The sequence below is a fragment of the Magnolia sinica genome, chromosome 11 (assembly GCF_029962835.1).
Source record: "Magnolia sinica isolate HGM2019 chromosome 11, MsV1, whole genome shotgun sequence".
NCBI lineage: Eukaryota > Viridiplantae > Streptophyta > Magnoliopsida > Magnoliales > Magnoliaceae > Magnolia > Magnolia sinica.
Window position 1 is genome coordinate 24,090,185 of NC_080583.1, and position 7,182 is coordinate 24,097,366.

The 7,182-nt window shown below is 39.9% G+C and overlaps 1 non-coding gene across 1 annotated transcript; it reads left to right on the forward strand.

The window, feature by feature from the left end:
* Window positions 1-6,828: 6,828 nt before the first annotated feature.
* LOC131219704 (small nucleolar RNA R71) lies at window positions 6,829-6,935 on the forward strand. The gene has a single exon (XR_009158350.1). It is a non-coding gene; the product is annotated as a small nucleolar RNA R71 (small nucleolar RNA).
* The last annotated feature ends 247 nt before the right edge of the window (window positions 6,936-7,182 follow it).

Here is a 7,182-nt window from a genome sequence, read left to right on the forward strand (position 1 = left end):
AGGATCCACTAGTAGAGATCAGGGAGATCTTATGCTTGCATCAAGAATCATGGAAATTAAACTAAACTTACTTGATCTAGTTTTCACGAGATGAAAAGTAAATGAATTAGAATGGATTCCATCACCAAAACATGCCCAGGAGACAAAGCAAACAATAGAATTACACTAATTACCAACCAATCAACAATGCATGAAGGTTAGGAAGGGTACCGTCATCCAACCATGCCCATGAGACGATGGTGAACAACAGGGCTTCCTGACGTCATAAACATCAAAAGGAGGGAGAAATACTCAAAGCCATCGCAGATCTATTGTAATTTCAGTCACAATAAACCATTAAAAAAAACTGAAAGTATTCCTTTTAGTTGAACAAAAATCAACATCAGTCAGTCTAGCATAAATCAAAGGCATAGAGTCAGTCCCATCACGCCACAAGCTTCACCTCTTAGCCCCAGCTAAGAGGTTTAGCCGCTCATGAATGGACTAATAACCTTAGGGGTCATAAGAGAAAAAAGAAAAAAAAGAAAAAGAAAAAAAAACAGCAGCAGAGAAAATAAGGAAAAGAAAAAGAATTCTCCTTTCTCTCCCTGTCTTCACGCTTAAACTCTCCCAGATTCGATCCCTCCACTTCCTCGGTGATGCCAGAGTGTCAAATCCATACCTTTAGCATCCTCTTCAATCCATGCTCGTCAATTCTCCTTGCATCACAAACATGATTAAAATAGACCATTAAGCAATACCATGTTCGTAAATCCAGGCAACAACTGGGGTCTAATGTACAATATTTAACCCTCAACACAACCCTCAACCAGCATTTTGCTAGTCCCGAGCAAAATATGCGAAAATTACTTTCAGAACTAAAAGACAATTCTTGTAAACCCGAGTGACTTGTGAAAAAATAGTTGAGATGTGAAAATTCTAAGATTCATGAATGTTGGGCATAATTCTCTCCTAGACTCAAGCACATGGTAACTTCATAATTAAGTTCAAAATATTAGTCTGTCAATTAGAACAATTCTAAACATTGAATTCCATGGATGTATAATCTAATCTCGACTTATCAACATTAAGATTCACCTCTCTATTTAAGGATATCATTGGTAACCAATAAGAGAATTCACGATAACCAAAACTTGCCTCACACATTATCTTTTTATTCTTTTAATTTTTGATTTTTTCATTAAAAGTAACGCCAAGAAGGGGAATCAAATCCTCACCTATAGGGAGCAAACCTAAGGTAAAGACTGTACACCCAACTCTTTTTCAAATATCATCCATGGGGAATCGAATCCTCACCTATAGGGAGCAAACCTATGGTAAAGGTTGTTCGCCCAATCCATTGAATTTCCCAAGTTGGTTCCTTTCATGTTTAGTGATTACTAAGTTAATCCTTTAATATTGAACTGAACCCTTAATGTGCAAGCGAGATGTGTTTTGTGAAATCATGACTCAATCATTGTTTACAACTTTTAATTCCGGATTAACAATTCAAACATAATTGTGAAATCTAAAAGATACTGAATCTAAGAGTCATAAATTACCAATATTACGTATCTTGAAATTCACAAGGAATTCCAAAAAAATTAAAAATTTTCACAATTTTTGCTCAAGACCAAGAAAACACTGATTAGGAAACCTAATCTCCCACCCCCAACCTAAAATCTACATTGTCCTCAATGTAAAAGAAATAAGCATGCAATGCACATGGGACAACAAAAATATAAGAGGAGTGATGAAAAGATAGTACCTGGACGAAAGAATCAAGAAGCTTTCTAAAGATATCTACGTAAGAGTGGGTCAGCACAAGAGAGAAACCAACAGAAGTAAAAAAAATAACAAAAATAGAATCCTACCTACACCACTTTCGCAGGTGCTCTCAATTGCATTTAGCGTATGCAACAAGCCTTTAAACCCCTAGGTTGCCCCTAGTGGACGAGTTGTAGTCTCGTGAAGGTTTGCAGCAATGTTACCCACAAACATTGAACTAACTAACTAGGAAAATGAAATGGAATGAAAAGCTGAGTTGGCTCCCAAGAACGCTAAATTTACCGTCTATCCTAAAACAGCATAAAGGAAACTATCCTAGTCCTATGAAAACAAGAAACCTACCTATACCTTCATCAGATTAGGAGATCAATCCTGGTAAACAAGATCAGTCAGAGATATAGACATGTCCTCTGAATCAAATTTCTCGACAAATGGCTTTAAGCGATGTCCATTCACTTTAAACTCCTTGCCATTGTCAGGATCTCTTATCTTAACGGCCCCATGAAGATATGTAATGACCACAATATAAGGGCCAGTCCAATGAGATCGAAGCTTACCTAGAAAGAGATGTAATCAAGAATTATACAAAAGGACTTTCTGACCAGGTGTGAATGATTTCCGTAGAATACGTTGGTCATGAAACGCCTTCATTTTGTCTTTGTAAATTCTCGAGTTCTCGTACGCATCATTCCGGATTTCTTCAAGTTCATTTAATTGAAGTTTACATAGCGAGCAGCGTTGTCCAGATTGAAATTCAGATTTTTGATCGCCCAGTACGCTTTATGTTCCAACTCCACAGGCAAGTGACAAGCTTTTCCATAGACAAGTCTAAAGGGAGACGTTCCAATAGGAGTTTTAAAAGCAGTACGGTATGCCCATAAGGCATCAGTCAATCAGATTGACCAATCCTTACGATCAGGGTTAACCGTTTTCTCTAGGATATATTTGATCTCCCTATTGAAAATCTCAGCTTGTCCACTTGTCTGTGGATGGTATGGGGTGTTCACCTTATGAGAGATACCGTATTTCTTCATTAAGCTCTCGAATGGTCTATTACAAAAGTGTGAGCCCCCATCACTAATGATGGCTCGAGGCGTCCCGAACCACGAAAGCATGTTCTCTTTTAAGAATTTAATGACCGTGCAATGGTCATTAGTTCGGCACGGAATTGCTTCGACCCATTTAGTGACATAATCTATGGTGAGCAAAATATACAAATTTCCAAATGATTGGAGGAATGGTCCCATGAAATCGATGCCCCAGTAGTCAAATGCTTCTATGATAAGGATGGGATTCAAAGGCATCATATTTCGACGGGATAATGCTCCCAATTTTTGACAACGCTCGCAAGCCATGCGAAACTCATGAGTGTCCCTGAACATAGTGGGCCAATAAAAGCCACACTGTAAAATCTTGGCCATGGTCTTTTTAGCAGAAAAGTGACCACCACAGGCCTATGAGTGACAGAAGGAGATGGCACTCTGATGCTCATCGTCTGGCACACATCTCCTTAGGATCTGGTTTGGGTAATATTTAAACAAATATGGATCGTCCCAGAAAAAGTTGCGCACCTCGGTAAAGAATTTCTTCTTATCTTGTGCAGTCGTGTCGGTATGGAACCTGTGGCAAGATAATTAGCAATGTCAGCGAACCAAGGTGAATGAGAGACTCTAAATAGTTGTTCATCAGGGAACATGTCATTGATATGGGTCACCTCAAGAGAATCAGAAGTATTAAGGCGAGAAAGGTGGTCGGCCACTACATTCTCTACTCCCTTTTTATCTTTAATCTCCAAATCAAACTCTTGGAGTATAAGGATCCATCGTATCAGGCAGGGCTTAGAATCATTCTTAGAAAGAAGATACTTAAGTGCCGCATGGTCTGTGTAGAAAATGATCTTAGATCCAATCAAGTAGGATCTAAATTTGTCTAAGGCGAACACTACGGCTAAGAGTTCCTTTTCCGTAGTCGAGTAGTTCACTTGGGCAGGATTTAAAGTCCTACTCGCGTAATGAATGACGTAGGGTCTCTTATCTTTTCTCTGACCTAGAACCGCTCCAAGAGCATAATCAGAAGCGTCGCACATAAGTTCAAAAGGAATGCTCCGGGTGGTTGTATGATGGGTGCACTAGTCAACATGCCCTTAAGCTTAGTGAAAGCTTCCTGACATGGCTCAGTCCACTCGTATGGTGCATCCTTTTGAAGGAGATTACATAAAGGACAAGAGAGGAGACTAAAGTCCTTTATAAATCGACTATAAAATCCTGCGTGTCCTAAGAAGGATCGCACGTCTCTAATGTTCTTGGGTGGAGGTAGGAGAGAGATAAGATCAATTTTTACCTTATCCACCTCGATTCCTTTGGACGAGATAATATGTCCAAGGACAATTCCCTTATGAACCATGAAATGACACTTCTCCCAATTAAGTACCAAGTTCTTCTCTTCACATCTTTTCAGCATACATTTAAGACTTTCTAAACACTTGCTGAAAGATGAACCAAAAACAGAGAAATTGTCCATGAAGACCTTTAGATATTTCTCCACCATGTCAGAAAAGATACTCGTCATACATCGCTGGAAGGTGGCAGGGGCATTACATAATTCGAATGGCATCCTTCTGTAGGCAAAGGTGCCATAGGGACATGTAAATGTGGTCTTTTCCTGATCCTCAGGAGCGATTTCAATTTGATTGTAGCCCAAATACCCGTCAAGGAAACAGTAATAGGAATGACCGGCTAGCCTTTCCAAGATTTGATCAATGAAGGGCAAAGGAAAGTGGTCCTTCCTTATGACGGTATTAGCTTCCTGTAGTCAATGCACATTCTCCAACCAGTAATAACTCTAGTTGGCACGAGTTCATTATTGGCATTGGCTACGATGGTGATCCCGGACTTCTTAGGAACCACCTGAGTTGGACTCACCCATTGACTATCGGATATGGGGTATATGATACCCACATCCAATAGTTTAAGAACCTCGGCCTTAACCACTTCCCTCATGTTTGGATTTAGTCTACGTTGTGATTGCCAAGAGTTCTTCGCATTATCCTCAAGATATATGCGGTGAGTACAAATCAAGGGGTCGATTCCCTTAAGGTCCGCTATCGTCCATCCAAGGGCTCCCTTATGCTCAATGAGAGTAGATATGAGCATACTTTCCTGTTCTTTCTTTAGGTGGGCAGAGATTACCACCAGGTATGTCTCATCTTGACCTAAATAGACATATTTCAAATCAGAGGGCAAAGGTTTTAGGTCAAGCTTCGGTGGCTTGAGGTTAGACGGTAGAGGTACTACATCAGTTTGGGGCAACTCTTCAAATTGTGGCCTCCACCGATTAACTTCAAGTATCGGTACAGTATTAAGCAAGGCACACGTCTCCCTAATCATGTTATCATCAAAATCATGGGAGTGGGCCAGGCACGTCTCTAGAGGGTCAGAAGATAAGGTCAGAGGTGTCGTATCTTCCACTAAAGAGTCAATCATGTTAATATCGTGGAAATCGTCATCATCCTCTAAGTTTCTGCCGTTATTGAAAAAGATGTTTGACTCTAATATCATATTCCCAAAAGACATAGTCATGACACCATTCCTGCAATTGATAATTGTGTTTGAAGTGGCAAGGAATGGGCGACCAAGAATGACGGGAATCTGAGTGTTCATGTTATTGATGGGTTCGGTGTCTAGGATGATAAAATCTACAGGGTAGTAAAATCTATCAACTTGGACCAACACATCCTCAATTATCCCTCTGGGTACATGAACAGAGCGATCAGCAAGTTGTAGTGTGGTTAGGGTGAGTTTTAATTCACCCAAACCTAACTGTTTGTATACCGAGTAGGGAATCAGATTGACGCTCGCTCCTAAGTCAAGAAGTGCATGATCAATTCGATGGTCCCTGATTACACATGATATGGTTGGGCTACCGGGATCTTTGAATTTCTGTGACACGTCTTGGTTTAAGATGGCACTCACTTTCTCAGTCAAGAAGATCTTCTTTTGAATACTCTGTCATCGTTTGGTTGTGCATAAGTCCTTCAGGAATTTGGCATATGAAGGTATCTGTTTTACGACATCAAGTAGAGGAATATTGACTTTCACTTGTTTCAACACCTCTAGGATATCCTGAGAGTTAGAGAGAGGTTTTGGTGTGACCAACCATTGAGGAAATGGAGCAACTGGCTTTTCTAGAAGTTCCGGTTCTAATTTTTGTGGGGCCTCACTAGATCCATTATTGTTGTCCTCTTCTAGTTCTTGAGGCTTTTCGAGCCTAACAGGAAGGGTTTTATCAATGCTCTTCCCACTCCTAAGAGTGGTGATGGATTTAGCATGCCCCATTTGATTTGAAGAGCTGGGATCACTTATTTCGTAATGCGATTTAGGATTGGGGAGCGGTTGTGCAGGAAGCATCCCCTTTTCTATAACCGTCATACGTGAATCCATCTTTTGCATAAAGTCTCGCATTGCCTAGGTCAGCTCTTGCATGAAATTTTGAACCGGTTCTTCTTGAGGTTTCCCCTTATTTGGATTTTGATTGAAGAAACCTTGAGGGGTAGCAGTTTGTCCATTTCTCCAACTAAAGTTTAGGTGATTTTTCCAACAAGGATTGTACGTATTAGAGGTTGGTCCATTGAAAGGTCTTTGATAATTATTTACGGCATTGGATTGTTCATTCAACACTTCTCGAAAGGCGGGTATTGTAGGACAATTTTCAGTTGTATGAATGTTGCAATCACAGATGCCGCAAACACTTTCATTAACCTTATCCTTCTTTCCTTCCATGGCCTCAACTTTTCTTATGAGGGTAGTCACTTTATACTTGAGATCATCCTCTTCTTTCAAGAGATACAATCCACCTTTTTCCTTAGATTGAGTCGGCCTAGACGTGGTGTTCGATTTTGGGTAATAGTCCCATGATTGTGTTTTTTCAACAAGACTATCGAGGTAATCCTATACCTCGTCAACATTTTTATTAATGAATTCTCCATTACACATTGTCTCGACCATTTGACACAAGGAAGATGTCAGTCCATCATAGAAAAAGTTTGTAATGCGCCACGTTTCAAAGCCGTGTTGTGGGCATGAACTGACCAAATCCTTGAACCTTTCCCAACATTGGTAAAATGTTTCATCTTCCTTTTGCGTGAAGTTCATGATTGCTTTTTTAAGGGTAATCATTTTATGATGTGGAAAAAATTTCTTTATAAATTCCCTTTGCATATCATTCCATGTGCCAATGGATCTAGGACGCAGTGAATGTAACTAGGTCTTAGCCTTCTCCTTTAAGGAAAAAGGAAAGAGTCTCAGCTTGACTGTGTCCTCAGACACATTTTGAAAATATAAAGTGGCTATGATCTCTTCAAACTCTTTCAAATGTAGATATGGTTCTTCAGATTCAAGCCCATGGAACTTAGGAAGG